General features: G+C 42.1%; 1 protein-coding gene across 1 annotated transcript in view; it reads left to right on the top strand.

Moving 5' to 3' along the window:
• The first annotated feature begins 3914 nt into the window (after positions 1-3914).
• ECEL1 (endothelin converting enzyme like 1) overlaps positions 3915-19134 on the top strand; it is a 120804-nt gene continuing 105584 nt past the window's right edge. Inside the window, exon 1 of the mRNA XM_068279331.1 lies at positions 3915-3950. The gene's annotated coding sequence lies outside the window, so the exon portion shown is untranslated. The remainder of the gene's footprint in view (positions 3951-19134) is intronic.

The raw sequence follows: 19134 nt of genomic DNA on the forward strand, positions 1-19134 counted from the left end.
ATAGAAGCCCTATCCAGCCATATGTCATCAAAGGACTACTTATCCAACAATCCTGCCTGAATTTATGATTCAAAAATCTCTGCTATAAGGGAGCAAGGGCCCATTACAGGCTCAAATGTTTTCTGGAAGCAGGAAATTTGGGCGCATGAGGCAAGTGGACAAAAAGGCCGCCGCCACTCACTCCCATAATAAATATCGTTTGATGGGCGCCGAACAGGAAAAAAGGGCGCCATGAGATTATTAATGTTTTCAAACGGCGCCCTGAGATTATTAATGTTTTCAAACGGTGCCTGGAGATTATTAAAGTTTTCAAACTGAGCTTGTGATGATTTAAGTTTACAAAATGCGCCGGTGACGAATAACGTTTACAAAAATACTAAACATATCTATCGTATTTAACTAAAACGTTACTTAAAATGTTATCCCTTACTGTTTGTAAAACATTATTATTCACATAATAAAGTGATCAGTAATTAAATTGTAAATAATTTTTAAAGCTACATACACACGTTGGATTTTTGCAAACGAACCGTCGTTTGGACATCCAAACGACCGGTCGTTTGGACGTCAAATCGGGCGTGTGTACAGTCTGTCGTTCAGCTGATAAGACTGGACTTGAGCGATCCGCTCAAGTCCAGTCTTATCAGCTGAACGACAGACTGTACACACACCTGATTTGACGTCCAAACGACCGGTCGTTTGCGAAAATCCGACGTGTGTATGAGCCTTTACAGTCACTATTTGTAAAACATTATTATCCACACAATAAAGCTATCACTAAGGGGGTTTTAGGGTTAGGCACCTCCAGGGAGGTCTTTGGGTTAGGCACCACCAGGAGGGTCTTAGGGTTAGGTACCTCCAGGGGGATCTTAGGGTTAGGCACCACCAGGAGGGTCTTAGGGTTAGGTACTTCCAGGGGGGTCTTAAGGTGGCCACACACCATACAATTTTTAAAATATCTGTTCAATTTAAGAATTGCAATCAATTTTTCTGACTGATTTCAAAAATATGACCAATGTACCACACCCGTATGTTCAATTTCTCCCCATTTATGATAAAAATGATTGGAAACTCTGACAAAATTGCTAGGTTGTGTATATTAATAAATTCACAATCTAACACACACCATACAATCTTTAGAAAAATTGAAGAAAAATATCTGGCATTCCGGATCGATAAAAATAGAAGAAAATGGGAAACCTGATCAGATTTTATAGTCAAATGAAAAAAAAGCTTTCAATTTCTCTGGGAGATCTGATCATTTTTAGCAAATTACTGTAAAATCGGATCATTTTATTGTATCGTGTGTGGCCACCGTTAGGGTTAGGTACCTCCAGGGGGGTCTTAGGGTTAGGCACCACCAGGGGAGATTTAGGGTTGGCCATAACCAGGGGGGTCTTAGGGTTAGGCACCACCAGGGGGACCTTAGGGTTAGGCACCACCAGGGGAGATTTAGGGTTAGGCACCAACAGGGGGGATTCAGGGTTAGGCTCCACCAGGGGGGGTTTAGGTTTAGGCACCACCAGGGGAGTCTAAGGGTTAAGGATAGGTAGAGGGAGGGTTCTGTGTGAGAGTAAGGTTAGGTTTAGTTGCAGTTAGTAATATTTACTAATGTTTTACAACAGTTATTACGAAGGTACTTATATTTTTTTTTCATCGTTATAAACAATATTTTCAGATTTTATTACATGAAGAAGCGATAAATGCAGGTTATACACAATATTATACAATTATAACGATTATACATATATTCTCATTTTTTAACAAACTTAATTGTGAGTTTCACTTTTAAAACAGGGAAGATTATCGTTTTCACAATTTGCGATTTTATACACATTATTAAATGTTTTTTAATTTGTAAAACATTATTGTAAAAGGAATACAACACAATATTTTTATAAACACTATTACCGCTTATCGTTTACCCCAGGCATGGGCAAACTTGGCCCTCCAGCTGTTATAGAACTACAAGTCCCAAGATCCATTTGCCTTTATGAGTCATGACTGTGGCTGTCAGACTCCTGCAATGCATTGTGGGACTTGTAGTTCCGTAACAGCTGGAGGCCCAAGTTTGCCCATGCCTGGTTTACACCATGCGCCCTTTTTCCCCGACACCCTTTTTGCATGGACGCATGTTTTCTTAGATCTGTGAGGGCTCTCAGCTGCAGAGTTTGACTGTTTCTGTTTATAGCTTTTTCATAAGCTAATTTTAGATAAATCACTAGTAAAGTAGCTATTCATCATCAAAGCTATTAGCAAGCACCACCACTACTTTCTGGCTGTTCTACTGGCTGCAGTCTTCTCAGACAGCTTTACACTGTGCTGGCCCCCTTGCACTATGAACAGTAGAGGTGATACAATCCAGGTTGTCACCAGAAGCTCCGCCCACACAGCCTGAAAGCTGCCTCACTAAAGTATTTGCATTTTCTCAGTATTTTACTGCTGAAGTTTTTTACCTGACAAAAAAGATGCTTTACTTAGTTCTTAGATGGTATTTTTAGATGTGTGCCCAGGCATTGGTTTTAAGATGCCATAGTAAATCAGAACCATACTGTGGTACAGCCACAGGTTAAAAAAAAACATATGAGACTGTCATTGGAACGCATTGTTCTAAGAACAAAGAATTGTCACACAGCACTACACTACTTTATCTGCTTTAAGCTTTCTTCATTCATCTTTAACCTTCTTAACACTGATGAAGTAAAGCTTTGTTGCCTTCCTTCCTCTCTCATGGCTGCCATGGGAGACAGTAACCTTTCAGAGTGTTTGTAAAATTAGACTTGAGAGCCTCTTGGGTGGAGGAAACCCAGGCATCCACCGTGCAAGGTCACCCATTGCTGTCTACAGCAGGAGGCAAGTCAACAAAGACAAAGGACCTGAGTGGGAAGGGAACTGGTAGGGGACAAGTAGCCTCTCAGCATGAGACATCATTAACTTAATTATGAGCAATAATCGTGGGAGCAACGATGTCTCTCACCACAGAGCTCTGCTAAGGTAAATTGGACTGTGCAAAACAATAGAGACAGCAGGAGTATTCTACTTGCTACGTAAATTGGAAAATCACAGCTCCGAAGTAGGATTTTATTGTCACAGACTGATCGTCAATTTGTTCCACACCTAAAAGTAAGAGAAAAAGATGTATGAAATAAGTCACCCCTGCAAACTATTTCTTTACATACTGCACAGCTTTTCTCAAAAATGAAATAAAGGAATATCCAAGAACAATGAGGCACTTCTGTTCTGAGATAATGCTGAGATAAAGCAATGTTGTTAATCTAACTGCACTGAAAATGCTGATATGAACTCACGTCATTATTATTTTAAGAGGAATATTTTAAGAGGAATCACCTATTGTGGGTGTGGTGGAAACAAGCAGAAACTCTGACAATTGAATAACCTGGGCACAAGTGTCTAGACACTAAAAGTTCAGAGGCCAAACAGATCACCAGTAACTTGAATGCAGGGAGCAAAGTTAGTGACAGTAAAGAGATCTCATTAATCATGTTCTGCTACCCCTTGCCTCCCACGTGAGATCAGATGTTGTGCATTTTTACTACCACTGTCTCTTTAGCATAAGTCATTTCCCAAGACTGAAATATGATGTAAGGCTGGTTGGAGCTCACAGTCAGGGATTAGCATAATGGGAATAATAAGAATAATATGCTTTGGTTCTGGGTACCAACTGCAGGGGCAAGAGAGTTATAGGCAGACACTGTCCCACCCTCCTGCATGTGTCCCCCTCCCCTTCACATCTCTACTATGATCCCCTGGCTCCTATATGCTGCAGCACAGTTCTCTGAGGCTGTGTAGTGACAGGTACAGCAGGGTGTAGAGCGCTACTGAGCTTACAGAGCGGAGTCTGCATGGAACAATAGTGCCTTCCACAGACTCAGCGCAGCATCAGCACCAGATGTGGAGGGAGAGCTGCCTGTTCTATCATCTGTGCGGAGGTAAGCCCTCATTACTACGCTCCATCCTCTCTCTGCTTGAAACTTATGTTCGATCCCTAATCATCATTTAGCAGCCCAAGAATAATCAGGAGGCAATGTATTTCATAAAGTCTTTTCATAGGATCTCTATCTATCTGATCTATCTATGTCGTGTGTGTATATTATGTGTATGGTTAAATATCAAACGTGTCTGAACATTAGGTAGTTAGTTTTGTTGTTCCACATTACCGAAGCACTGGGTAATTTAAAGTGAATAAACATGAAGCGCAAACAGTACCTAAATCAAAGTAGTTATAGCAGACTTTTATACTTGTATTAGCATCACCTTGAAAGTCTGTCCATAAGCTGTAGATAGACTGCTTAAACGGTTCCATCACTGGCTGTAGGTATGTTGGTATATGGGTGTTCAGGTGATCAGTGTGACACCCCAGAATGCATGCGATCTCTGAGAACAGGGAAAGTTTTGCCTAAGCAGAACAGGTCCACGTTGCTCACTGCTTAGGTTGTTGTCAGTCTGGCAGATAGCAGCTATACAACACTACAGTGACAGCTGACTCTGTGGAACCCTGTGGAGATCTGACATGGAAATCAAGCTGGCCATTCAAGACATCATTTGGTTTAATATAAGGAAATATGGCCACTCCACAGGTTCACTGACATAATCCAATGTTTATGCATTATCCATATTGAATAATAATTAGTGTTTCTGTATTAAAGTGACAGTGATGTATAACTTTGTATTGAGACGTTATTACTTCCATGGTACCACTATAAGGTAACCTGTACACATTCTTTATCTGCATTAGAATATTACACACTGCTTATTTTTCCATAAAACAAAAAAAGATACACTCTTACATTTTTTTCAGCTGTATCTGTTAAGCAGGATTGCATACAAAGCCACTGAAAAGTTATGCAGGTAGAAGGCTTGTATCTCATTTGGGTTGACTTGCTTTATATGGTACACTTTGCCAAATATTTTGTTTCTTGCTAATGTTCCAGCAGCAGAATGATCTCTCTTCCTACAAATAATGGGTTTGCTGTCAGCTGGGTAAATGTGTACTTTACTGTGTCTAGGTGGGGAGAAAACATTATTGTGTGAGTTTATAAGTGTATTAGTTGCCAGAGGAAGTTTTAGGAGATAAAACCATGAATTGTTTATACAAGGTGAGACAGCCAGGACATGCCTTTCCTATCTCAATAAGCATAGTATAAGGCATAGTATAAGTGACTTTGTTCTAGCTTATTCAATAAGGCAGAAAAGCATCCAGATATTCCTGTCATCATTCAGTCCACCTGCTCAAACTGGTCACACAAATGTTATTCTGATTGGTTGCCAACGCCAGCAGTTAAAGGGAAACTGAAATGAGAGGAATAAGGATGCTGCCGTATTTATTTCCTTTTAAACAATGCACATTGCCTGGCTGTCCTGCTGATTATCTTCCTCTGATACTTTTAGCCATAGACCCTGAACAAGCATGCAGATTGGATGTTTCTGACATAAGTCTGATGAGATTAGCTGTATGCTTGTTTCAGGTGTGTGATTCAGACAGTACTGCAGCCAAGGAAGTTAGCAGGACAGCCAGGCAACTGGTATTAAGTAAAATAAATAAATATGACAACCGCCATATCTCACTTCAAGTTCCCTTAAAAGACTTCCCACAGTGTATTATTTGTTTTACATTACATTCAAAGGACAGGTAAGCCCACAAGTCTCACTTTCAACTGTCCATAAAAGTCATTAAAAACATATATTTTAAGCTGTGAGGTTTAGAGTTCTTCTCTATCCCTCTTTAGTTGGGAATGCCTACAATAGGGACAAAAATACAATAAAAAAGAAGAAAAACCTTGACAGCTGTCCTCAGCCTTCCTCACTCAAGCCAGAGCTAAGAAATGTTTCCCCGGATTTTAAGCTCCAAGCAGTGTGAAGTATAAAAGTGATCTACACATATGTAAAACATTTACCTAACAAAAAAATGTATACACTATCATCTTCTTATAGTAAAGTTTGATATAGTAAACATTCTGGTACAGAAAACTGAGCATCCAGGTCCTGGCCAAACACCATTATAAGTATATGGGAGTAACTCCTGGTATAGTAAACCCTGATGTAATATTACTTCTGTTAAAGTAAACCTAATGTTTGGCCCCTGCGGTATTCTGTATCCAGCTATAGTGGAAAGTGGGCGGATGCATACAACGTATGTCAGTTGGAGACCTATGAACCGTGGTTGGTGGGTGGGCTGGCAGCCACTTGTAGCCTGCTTGCTATCTGCACACTACTGTGGGCCTGCGTGGATTGCCTCAAAAGCACCCACCAGTGAGATCTATGTTCCCTGTATAAGCTGCTGCCTGATTATTGAGGGAATTGCCTGTCATCTGTGACTTGCTTGTGCATGGCTTCAACACTACATTATCATCCAGGCTGCACAGAAATCTAGACCGAGGAGCACTCTATCAATACTGTACCTGCAATAACTGGTAAGATCTATGCTTCCTGTGCAAGCTGTTGCATTATTATTGCATGCAAATACCTGCTTATTAAGCACTGTGCATTTTGATCCAGCTTAGACACTGTCTGTGCTCAATTGCTGAAGCTTTGAAAATACAAAAATGACTGCCATTTATTGGCTGGAATAAGATACAGTACTATAGTATACTTTATGTGCTTGAGCATGACCATTTCTGTTATAGTAAACTTCTGATATAGTAAACTTCTTTGCCCGGTCCCTTGGGGTTTAATATAAAGGGATTCTACTGTATTTCCATCCAGCCACACAAACATTCACATACACACACCCACACACCTACACACATGCACAAATGTCCGGGCTCCACATACAAAACCATATGCACAAACACTCACACAACACAATGGAACACGCACGCACACATGCATGCACACACGACCCCACGCACGCACACACACTGTGCTTTATGGTTCAGCTGTGATTGGAATTGAATCCCTGTATGGGAGTTGAAGATAGAAATAATAGAAATAATTTATGTATCTACTCTAGAATCCCATTTAAGTTTTGGTGAGCACATCTGATTAGTGATGTTTACTGCATGGTAAATGGAACAGACATCACAGGTCCCATATATATGAATTATCTCCACAATGACTTCAGTTTACCAAGCTGTGGAGAAATTATCATGTCCAGAAGCCTGTAGAACTACATTGTAAACTTCTGCTTGCATCCAGGGGAAACATGAGGACATGTATGTGTAGTTATGTATGAGGACATGTATGTGTAGAGGCAGCACAGACAATAGACACATGAGTTATGTATGAGGACATGTATGTGTAGAGGCAGCACAGACAATAGACACATGAGTTATGTATGAGGACATGTAAGTGTAGAGGCAGACACAGACAAGAGACACATGATTTACGTATGAGGACATGTATGTGTAGAGGCAGCACAGACAAGAGACACATGAGTTATGTATGAGGACATGTATGTGTAGAGGCAAAGTAGAGGCATGTGTATGTGTAGAGGCACAGACAAAGTACACATGAGTATGTATGAGAATATGTATGTGTAGAGGCAGATACAGACAAGAGACACATGAATTATGTATGAGGACATGTATGTGTAGATGCAGACACAGACAAGAGACACATGAGTCATGTATGAGGGCATGTATGTGTAGAGGCAGACACAGACAAGAGACACATGAGTATGTATGAGGACATGTATGTGTAGAGGCAGACACAGACAAGACATGCACATGAGTTATGTATGAGGACATGTATGTGTAGATGCAGACACAGACAAGACATGCACATGCAGTGGCGTAGCTAAGGAGCTGTGGGCCCCGATGCAAGTTTTACAATGGGGCCCCCCAAGCACTCTATACATAACAATTGATACGGCACACCAAAATCTGCCAATGGCAACTACAGTATCAGAGGTACAAGAAGGGGATGGGGAGCAGTTTGTTAATGATTACCACTATTCAAAGCATTTATAGAAGTGATTATTATGAACACAGGACCAATAGAGAGCTAATACTGTAGTTGAGGAAGGGCCCTTCGGGGCCCCTCTGGCCCAAGGGCCCCGATGCGGTCGCTACCTCTGCAACCCCTATTGCTACGCCCCTGTGCACATGAGTTATTTATGGGGACATGTATGTGTAAAGGCAGATGGAGACAACACATGCACCTGATTAATGTATGAGGACATGTATGTGTAGAGGCAGACACAGACAAGACATGCACATGATTTATGTATGAGGAAATGTATGGGTAGAGGCAGGCACAGACAAAACATGCACATGAGTATGTATGATGAGGACATGCATGTGTAGATGCAGAGACAGACAAAAGACACATGAGTTATGTATGAGGCCATGTATGTGTAGAGGCAGACGGAGACAAGACATGCACCTGATTTATGTATGAGGACATGGATGTATGTGTAGAGGCAGACACAGACAAGACATGCACATGAGTTATATATGAGGACATGTATGTGTAGAGGCAGACACAGACAAGACATGCACATGAGTTATATATGAGGACATGTATGTGTAGAGGCAGACACAGACAAGACATGCACATGAGTTATATATGAGGACATGTATGTGTAGAGGCAGACACAGACGAGACATGCATATGAGTTATGTATGAGGACATCATGTATGTGTAGAGGCAGACACAGACAAGACATGCACATGAGTTATGTATGAGGACATGTATGTGTAGAGGCAGACACAGACAAGACATGCACATGAGTATGTATTAGGACATGTATGTGTAGAGACAAACAGAGACAAGACATGAACATGAGTATGTATGAGGACATGTATGTGTAGAGGCAGACACAGACAAAACATGCACATGAGTATGTATGGGGACATCTATGTGTAGAGGCAGACACAGACAAGACATGCACATGAGTATGTATGAGGACATGTATGAGGCAGACACAGACAAGATATGCACATGAGTATGTATGAGGACATGTATGAGGCAGACATAGACAAGACATGGACATGTGTCATGTATGAGGACATGTATGTGTAGAGACAGACACAGACAAGACATGCACATGAGTATGTATGAGGACATGTATGAGGCAGACACAGACAAGACATGCACATGAGTATGTATGAGGACATGTATGAGGCAGACACGGACAAGACATGCACATGAGTATGTATGGGGACATGTATGTGTAGAGGCAGACACAGATAAGACATGCACATAAGTATGTATGAGGACATGTATGTGTAGAGGCAGACACACACAAGACATGCACATGAGTATGTATGAGGACTTGTATGAGGCAGACACAGACAAGACATGCACATGAGTATGTATGGGGACATGTATGTGTAGAGGCAGACACAGACAAGACATGCACATGAGTATGTATGAGGTTATGTATGTGTAGAGTCAGACACAGACAAGAGACACATGAGTATGTATGAGGACATGTATGTGTAGAGGCAGACACAGACAAGACATGCACATGAGTTATGTATGGGAACATGTAAGTGTAGAGGCAGACATAGATAAGACATGTTCATGAGTATATATGAGGACATGTATGTGTAGAGGCAGACAGAGACAAGACATGCACATGATTTATGTATGAGGACATGTATGTGTAGAGGCAGACACAGACAATACATGCACATGAGTTAAGTATGAGGACATTGGGGTATTGAGGCTACCCATTCTGGTAAAAGCAGCAGATTTCTGGCAGCACTACAGGACAATTACTTGACTCAAATGGTAACTGAACCAACTAGGGGGAATGCGTTACTGGATCTGATCATTTCTAATAGACCAGATAATGTATCAAATGTGCAGGTTCAAGAACATTTGGGAAATAGTGATCACAACATGATAACGTTTGATCTGGTGACTGATAGGCCACAGGGCAGCGGGACCACTAAAACTATGAATTTTAGAAAAGCAAAGTTCAATCAAATTAGGCAGGCACTAAGTTTGGTGAACTGGGATAATGTACTACAAGGGGACGACACTGAAGGGAAATGGCAAGCTTTTAAACGTATTGTCAATCAATATTGTAGTATGTATATCCCATATGGAAACAAAATGTCTAGGAATAAAAAAAGGCCTCTATGGATGAATAGAAAGGTTAGGGATAAAATGAAGAGGAAAAAGAATGCCTATAAGGTCCTAAAACAGGAGGGGACTGAGGCTGCACTAAGCAATTATAAGGAGTGCAATCAAAATTGTAAAAAATAAATTAGGCTGGCAAAGATCGAAGCTGAAAATCAAATCGCTAGGGATATCAAATCTAACCCAAAAAAGTTTTACAAGTACATCAACTCTAAAAAAAGAAAGGTTGACTGTATAGGAATCCTAAAGGATGAGGGTGGGAACTCAATGGTGGACGACCAAGGTAAGGCAGAGTTATTAAATGCTTTCTTTGCTTCTGTCTTCACAAAGGAAACAGCACTGTTGCAAATTACAGAGGCAGAAGAGTCTCAATCTTCTAACTGTAATATTAAATACTTAACGCAGGAAGAAGTAAAGGCAAGACTAAATAAATTAAAAATAGACAAGGCACCTGGCCCGGATGGCATGCATCCTCGGGTCCTAAGAGAATTAAGTTCAGTTATAGCTAAGCCCCTTTATCTTATCTTTTGTGACTCTCTTGCAACTAGCAGAGTCCCAGTGGATTGGCGTACAGCCCACGTTTTCCCATTATTTAAGAAGGGCAAAAAATCTGATCCAGGAAATTATAGACCTGTAAGCTTAACATCAATTGTATGCAAACTATTTGAGGGGTTACTAAGAGATACTATACATGACTTCATAGTAGAAAATAATCTTATTTCTCAGCATCAACATGGGTTTACTAAAGACAGGTCCTGTTTGACGAACATGCTCAGCTTTTATGAGGTAGTGAATGCTAATATGGATATTGGGAATGCTGTAGATGTGATATACTTGGACTTTGCAAAGGCCTTCGACACTGTTCCCCACAGAAGTCTGGTGCAAAAGTTGAGGATGCAAGGACTGGGGAAGAGTTTGTGTGCATGGATAGGGAACTGGCTAATGGACAGAAAACAAAGAGTTGTGGTCAATGGATCGTACTCAAAATGGGAGACTGTTAGCAGTGGGGTCCCACAGGGGTCTGTACTGGGTCCAGTGCTCTTCAATTTATTTATTAATGACCTAGTAGATGCAGTAGTGAGCAATGTTGCTATTTTTGCAGATGATACAAAATTGTGCAGAATCATCAACTCTCAGGAAGATAGTGTCATATTGCAACAGGATCTGGATAGGATGGCTATATGGACACATACATGGCAGATGAAACTCAATGTTGACAAATGTAAAGTCATGCATTTTGGTCGTACCAATGGTCTAGCACCATACAAAATAAATGGGATACAGTTGGGAACATCAAACTTGGAGAAGGACTTAGGAGTACTCATCGACAACAAGTTAAATTATCGTACTCAATGCCAAGCCGCTGCAGCTAAAGCGAACAAAATTTTGGGATGCATTAAAAGGGAAATAAAAACTCGAGATGCTAGCATAATATTGCCCCTGTTTAACTCTCTAGTAAGGCCACATCTGGAATATGGAATTCAGTTCTGGGCACCACATTACAAAAAAGATATTGCAGTTTTAGAGCAGGTGCAGAGACGAGCTACAAAATTGATACGTGGGATGGAAGGTCTCGCTTACCAAGAAAGGTTAGATAAACTGGGTTTATTTAGTCTAGAGAAAAGACGCCTTAGAGGAGATCTAATTAACATGTATAAATACATTAGAGGGCAATATAATAGCTTGGCGGATGAGCTTTTTGTCCCTAGGCCTTCTCAAAGGACTAGAGGACATGAGCTGCGCATGGAGGAAAAACGTTTTAGCCATTTATTTAGGAAAGGGTTCTTTACAGTAAGAGTGGTTAAGATGTGGAATGCATTGCCACAGGAAGTCGTTATGGCAAACTCTATACCTGCATTTAAAGGGGGCTTAGATGCTTTCCTTGCGTTGAAAGACATCCATGGCTACAATTACTAGGTTATGCCTAATGATGTTGATCCAGGGATTTTATCTGATTGCCATCTGGAGTCAGGAAGGAATTTTTCCCATTTGGGGCTAATTGGACCATGCCTGGTGGGTTTTTTTTCGCCTTCCTCTGGATCAACAGGGGTATGTGGGGGACGGGCTGGAGTTGTACTTTGTACTGGTTGAACTCGATGGACGTATGTCTTTTTTCAGCCAAAATAACTATGTAACTATGACATGTATGTGTAGAGGCAGACACAGACAAGACATGCACATCATGAGTATGTATGAGGACATGTATGAGAAAGACACAGACAAGACATGCACATGAGTTAAGTATGAGGACATGTATGTGTAGAGGCAGACACAGACAAGACATGCACATGAGTATGTGTGAGGACATGTATGTGTAGAGGCAGACACAGACAAGACATGCACATGAGTTAAGTATGAGGACATGTATGTGTAGAGGCAGATACAGACAATACATGCACATGAGTATGTATGAGGACATGTATGAGAAAGACACAGACAAGACATGCACATGAGTTAAGTATGAGGACATGTATGTATAGAGGCAGACACGAATAAGACATGCACATGAGTATGTATGAGGACATGTATGTGTAGAGGCAGACACAGACAAGACATGCACATGAGTATGTATGATGACATGTATGTGTAGAGGCAGACACAGACAAGACATGCACATGAGTTATGTATGATGACATGTATGTGTAGAGGCAGACACAGACAAGACATGCACATGAGTATGTATGATGACATGTATGTGTAGAGGCAGACACAGACAAGACATGCACATGAGTTATGTATGATGACATGTATGTGTAGAGGCAGACACAGACAAGACATGCACATGAGTATGTATGATGACATGTATGTGTAGAGGCAGACACAGACAAGACATGCACATGAGTATGTATGATGACATGTATGTGTAGAGGCAGACACAGACAAGACATGCACATGAGTATGTATGATGACATGTATGTGTAGAGGCAGACACAGACAAGACATGCACATGAGTATGTATGATGACATGTATGTGTAGAGGCAGACACAGACAAGACATGCACATGAGTTATGTACAGCAGCACATAATTACACTAATACAGTTTCCTGAGTGTATAACTGACCTCTAGTAAGCTGTTTCCTTTTATAGCAGCTTTATGTGACTGAGTGAGAAGTCATTAATGGCACACATTTACATGTGATGTCATTGTCATATTACAGCATTAGCTCTTTTTTTAGTTTGAATCTAATGCTATTTCTCTTTCCGAGCACTCATGTAGAGAGATGAATCAGTGGGTGTTTTCTTGAGCATATATATAAATGCAGGCACCCAATTCACATCCTTCCTATTATAGTGGCATATTATACAAATTCATTGATATAAATCAGTCATGTGCATCTTTCCATGTATTGTTAGGGTCTGTCTAAATTCCACAAACATGATGTCAAACATAAGTCCCAATTCCAGCAACATACACTTTATATATAGTTACTCATTTATTGTTTGTATTCACACCATAGGAACTTTATCTATAAACAGGATGTAAGTGAGGTGTTTCATAGTTTCTAGCAAGGGAATACTACTGAATAGAAGTAATAACAACAACAATAAGAAGAATACAATTTAGTTCCTAAAGTCTGAAGCATTAGTATGAAATTGGTCAATCTGGATCATCTGGAATAGACCCAAGTAATAGTACAATGAGAGGACTGGCAGTTAAGGAGCAATGTGGCCATACACTTATCCACAGGTGGAATCCTGATATACTGTATATGCAATATGTACAAGGAAGGCACATTGTCAAGTCAAATCAGGATACAAGATATTAGGCAAACGTACAGTTGAGGGTCAGTACTAAACCAGTGACAAAAGGAAATAACAGTCCAAATTCAAGCCAATTCATTAGCCACGGACAGGAAAATAAGCTCTGATAAAACCATGATCTACTCTATACTGCATAGAATTCAGGATTACAAGAGAGCTGGAGAAAAACAAATAGATGTATGATAAAGATGATCAAGATGATGGTACGCATGTTTTCCAGAGCATTATGCCCACAAACCACAGAATACAGCAGCATTGTCTGAAGATCCCATAGAAATGCTCAAGTACCTACGCAGATATGCAAATTAACACTTTACAGCACATGATCTCTGCCTATTCTCTTCCCAGAACTTCAAATAAGTTCTGGGAAGAGAATATATATATCAACTTGCATTTATATGTATCATAGGCTATGGCTTTTAGGTCTTACACCATCAGCGTTAGCAAGTGTGTGGCATGTCTATTATGGTGTCACACATAAAAATCACTCATATAAAGCTTACTTATTATAGCATCAAGACTGCGACTGAAGGTTTCTACTGGTTAAATGTGATGCATGGTATAATTGTTTTCATTTTGCATTTTCTTATTTATTTATTGATTTTCCTATTAATTCACGCTGAGGTGCATTAAATGAATTTAAGGCATTACTGCCAATGAAACACCAACCAGTAAGAAGAAATTATTCTCTCTAGATTTCCAGTGACAATAAAACACTGTGTAGACATAATCACTCTGCATAAATTCATGTTATATGGATTGAAAGATGTATGGATAGACAGACAGACAGACAGACAGACAGACAGACAGACAGACAGACAGATAGATAGATAGATAGATAGATAGATAGATAGATAGATAGATAGATAGATATACATGGGTAGATAGATAGATAGATAGATAGATAGATAGATAGATAGATAGAGAAATAAATAAATAAATGGGTAGATAGATAGATAGATAGATAGATAGATAGATAGATAGATAGATAGATATTCTCTCTAGATTTCTAGTGACACTATAACACTGTGTAGACATACTCAAGCATTCATATAATATGGATTGATAGATTTATGGATGGATAGATAGATAGATAGATAGATAGATAGATAGATAGAATTGTTCTCACTAGAATCTTAGTGACAATTTAACGCTGTGCAGACACACACTGAATACATTTATGCAATATCGATACATAGATGGATAGATAATGGATAGATAGATAGATAACAGATGGCTAGATAGATAGATAGATATTCTTACTAGATTTTTAGTGACAATGTAACAGTGTGCAGACACAATTACACTGAATACATTCATGTAATATCAATAGATGTATGGATAGATGAATGGATAATAGATAGATAGATAGATGGATAGATAGATAGATAGATAGATAGATAGATAGATAGATAGATAGAGAGAGAGAGAGATAGATATAAAGATACTCTTGCTAGATTTCGAGTGACAATATAACACTGTGTAGAAACACATACACTGAATGCATTAATGTAATATTGATAGGTGGATGGATGGATGGATGGATGGATGGATGGATAGATAGATAGATAGATAGATAGATAGATAGATAGATGAACACATTCATAGCATTATGTGTTGTGTGAGAGCCACTCTGATGTTTAGAAGTTGCCAGCAGGAATGATGTTGGAGCCTGCACTCCTATGCCATGTCCTGCTGCATTGCTTAATGGGTTATAGTGAGTTTTCATTAACCCTGTGGCATCAAGGAGAACTCATTGAATGCATTGATATTCTGGCACACTTCCGCAGCTCTGTCTTCTTTGGAAGGGCCATGAGGTTATTCTATTTCGGTGTGAGTGCCTGGGAATGTTACATATTTATAGGAGGAACAGGAACATCATAAAGAGAAATGATGTCAGAGGATTATTGCTGAAATAAATCAGGGCTATGCACAGTTCCAGGCAGCTCTGGCAGCCTCCCTGTGACCCAGTGTGAGAGCATGCAGAACAATGCCAGGGCTATAGGATTCAGCAGTGATGTATGACCTCACATTATACGCCTCTGTGAGTTGGGGGCTGGCAGCAACTGGGTTAAATGGTACAGGGACATTTGCAAATTGTTTTTGGTGGCAGTCTTAACCTGTACTTGTGATGCCTGGACATTTAACACACATTGCTGTACAAACTTCACCTGCAGCACTTTCAATGCTGCTGTTATCAGGCCGATCCATCCAAACAATAAAAATTATTTCTCATTGGCTGATATAGCTCCCGACGATATGTTTTAAATTGAAATTGTGCTTAATTAAGATATGTCAATTGAATAGTAAGCATAACACTTACACTATAGTGACAAGATATATATATACACTGTACAGCGCTGCGTAATATGTCGGCGCTATAGAAATACTAAATAATAATAATAATAATAACACTTACACTATAAGTGACATTCAGTATAACATAGCACAGAGCAATGGTGGTGGTGGAGTGCAATAATCTATAGAAACCAATGGATGAACTAGATAAGCTAGCTAAGGGTCATTTTAGGAAGGACAGAGTGTGACAGGCTGGCAGCATAGGCAGTAACTGTATTTAAAGCAAGTCTTCTGTAAACGTTCCTTCATTGGATCTCCTCTCTGCCATGTTCTACATACTTACAGCAAATGGCATTGTTTTACTAATGCATGTTGCCATCTCACATTGCTGGCCAGAGCTGGGAAATGAGCTGCTCCTGTTGCATGAATGTTGCATGAAGCCAGGGGTGAGCCTGGGGTGCCTGGCACCTGGGTGCAAGATTTTCTCTGGCGCCTATGGGAGTGGTTAAATTAACCACGCCCAACCACATAACCACACCCATGTCCTGCCTAATCACACCCACACCTTCCACCTCTTTACGCATGCATGTGATACCCCATTTCTACCCCTCTTCCATGCATAGCAATGACTCAAACGGAGATATTTAGGACGTTTTACGTGGCTGCACAATTTAATGGGAAGCAGGCTCCTACTGCGCATGCTGGGCTGCACAATGTGCGGGGCTGCAATAGCTGACATTATGCAATCTTAACGGCAGCCAGATTTCCCCACACAAATGCAATCTTAACGGCAGCCAGATTTCCCCACACAAATGCAATCTTTCCGGCAGCGAGATTTCCCCACACAAATGCAATCTTTCCGGCAGCCAGATTTCCCCACAAATGCAATCTTTCCGGCAGCCAGATTTCCCCACAAATGCAATCTTGACGGCAGCCAGATGTCCCCACAAATGCAATCTTGACGGCAGCCAGATGTCCCCACAAATGCAAGCTTGACGGCAGCCAGATGTCCCCACAAATGCAAGCTTTCCGGCAGCCAGATTTCCCCACAAATGCAATCTTGACGGCAGCCAGATGTCCCCACAAATGCAATCTTTCCGGCAGCCAGATTTCCCCACAAATGCAATCTTGACGGCAGCCAGATGTCCCCACAAATGCAATCTTTCCGGCAGCCAGATTTCCCCACAAATGCAATCTTTCCGGCAGCCAGATTTCCCCACAAATGCAATCTTGACGGCAGCCAGATGTCCCCACAAATGCAATCTTGACGGCAGCCAGATGTCCCCACAAATGCAAGCTTGACGGCAGCCAGATGTCCCCACAAATGCAAGCTTTCCGGCAGCCAGATTTCCCCACAAATGCAATCTTAACCGCAGCCAGATTTAACCACACAAATGCAATCTTAATCGCAGCATATTTCCCCACACAAATGCAATCTTAATGGCAGCCAGATTTCATTTCCCCCACCACAAATGCAATCTTATTGGCAGCAATTCACTCACCTCTGGCTGAGTCTGGGTGGAGGAGCATATAGGCAGGCAGACAGGCAGTGGCTCTGCGGGCGGCTGCAGCTGACTGTGACCACGGACGGACGGACGGTGGCACTAGGAGGCGCAGGCCGGGCTGCGGGCAGTCATTGCGTAATTTGCGTCTGTGCTGGCGACTGTGACCACGGCGGACGGTGGCGGGCGGCACTTGGAGGCGCAGGCCGGGCTGCGGGGCGGGCAGTCACTGCGTCTGTGCTGGCGGCCTGGCGTCGCTGCTAGCCTAGTAGCTCTCTGGAGCGCTCTCCCCACGCAGGCTGCACGCACCACGGGTCGGGTCGGGTCGGGCGGGAAGTCTCACACAGACAGTGGTGACTGTGACCACGGACGGTGGCGGGCGCCGGGCGGGCGGCACTAGGAGGCGCAGGCCGGGCAGTTACTGCGTCTGTGCTGTGCTGGCTGGCGCCGCTGCTAGTAGCTCTCTGGACTGGAGCGCTCTCCCCACGCAGGCTGCACCTGCACGCACGTCGGGTCGGGAAGTCTCACACAGTGGAGACTGCTGTGACTACGGACGGTGGCGCGGCGGGTGGCGGGCGCCGGGGCGGGCGGCACTAGGAGGCGCAGTCCGGGCTGCGGAGCGGGCAGTTACTGCGTCTGTGCTGTGCTGGCTGGCGCCGCTGCTAGCAGCTCTCTGGCGCGCTCTCAGTCTCCACGCAGGCTGCACGGGTCGGGTCGGGCGGGAAGCCGAGGCAGTCTCACTCGTTGAGGCTCCTCCCCCCCGTCAAGCGCGACATTAGGTCAGGTGGGTGGGCTGGTGGTATGCCTGCCTCCTGTTTCCCCATTGGGCTGCGCCGACGTCTACATGTGACGTCAGGCGCAGCCGCCCGCACAGTGTGTTCAGCGAGCTCAGCTGGGAGATGGTATATAGGAGGAGGACGACCTGCCGCCGCCGGCGCCTGTCACAGGCCGGCGCCTGGGTGCAATGCACCCGCCGCACCCGCCCAGGCGCGGCCCTGCATGAAGCTGCCATATAGCTTTTTGCAGTGGCATAGCTAAGATGCTTTGGGCACCAGTGCAAGTTTTATATCCCCCTCGCAAAGCATTATATATATATATATAACAATTCATATGGCACAACAAAACCTGCCAAGGACGTCCACAATATGAGAGGTGTAAGCAGAGGAGAGGACCTGTTTGTTAATGATTACAGTTATTCAACACATACATAGATAGAAGTGATCATTACCAGCACAGCAGTATTCTCACCATACCAAGTACTCTATATTGTGTCACTATAGTGTCACTATTATGACCTCTCCCCATAGCAAGTTCAGCCATTATGCACCCATATAACCAGTGTCATATTTAGTGTTTTTTCATTGTGTTCCCACCATTAATTCTCCCCATAATAAGTGATTGCCATTATGCCCACCCCATAATATGCAAATTCCCACTGATGGGCAACACTGATGATGGATGAGCCAATTCTAGGCGCCCCGGACATTTTGTAGGTCACTTTATCAAAGTTCTATGCTTATG

This window comes from Hyperolius riggenbachi, chromosome 4, assembly GCF_040937935.1.
Source record: "Hyperolius riggenbachi isolate aHypRig1 chromosome 4, aHypRig1.pri, whole genome shotgun sequence".
Taxonomy (NCBI): domain Eukaryota; kingdom Metazoa; phylum Chordata; class Amphibia; order Anura; family Hyperoliidae; genus Hyperolius; species Hyperolius riggenbachi.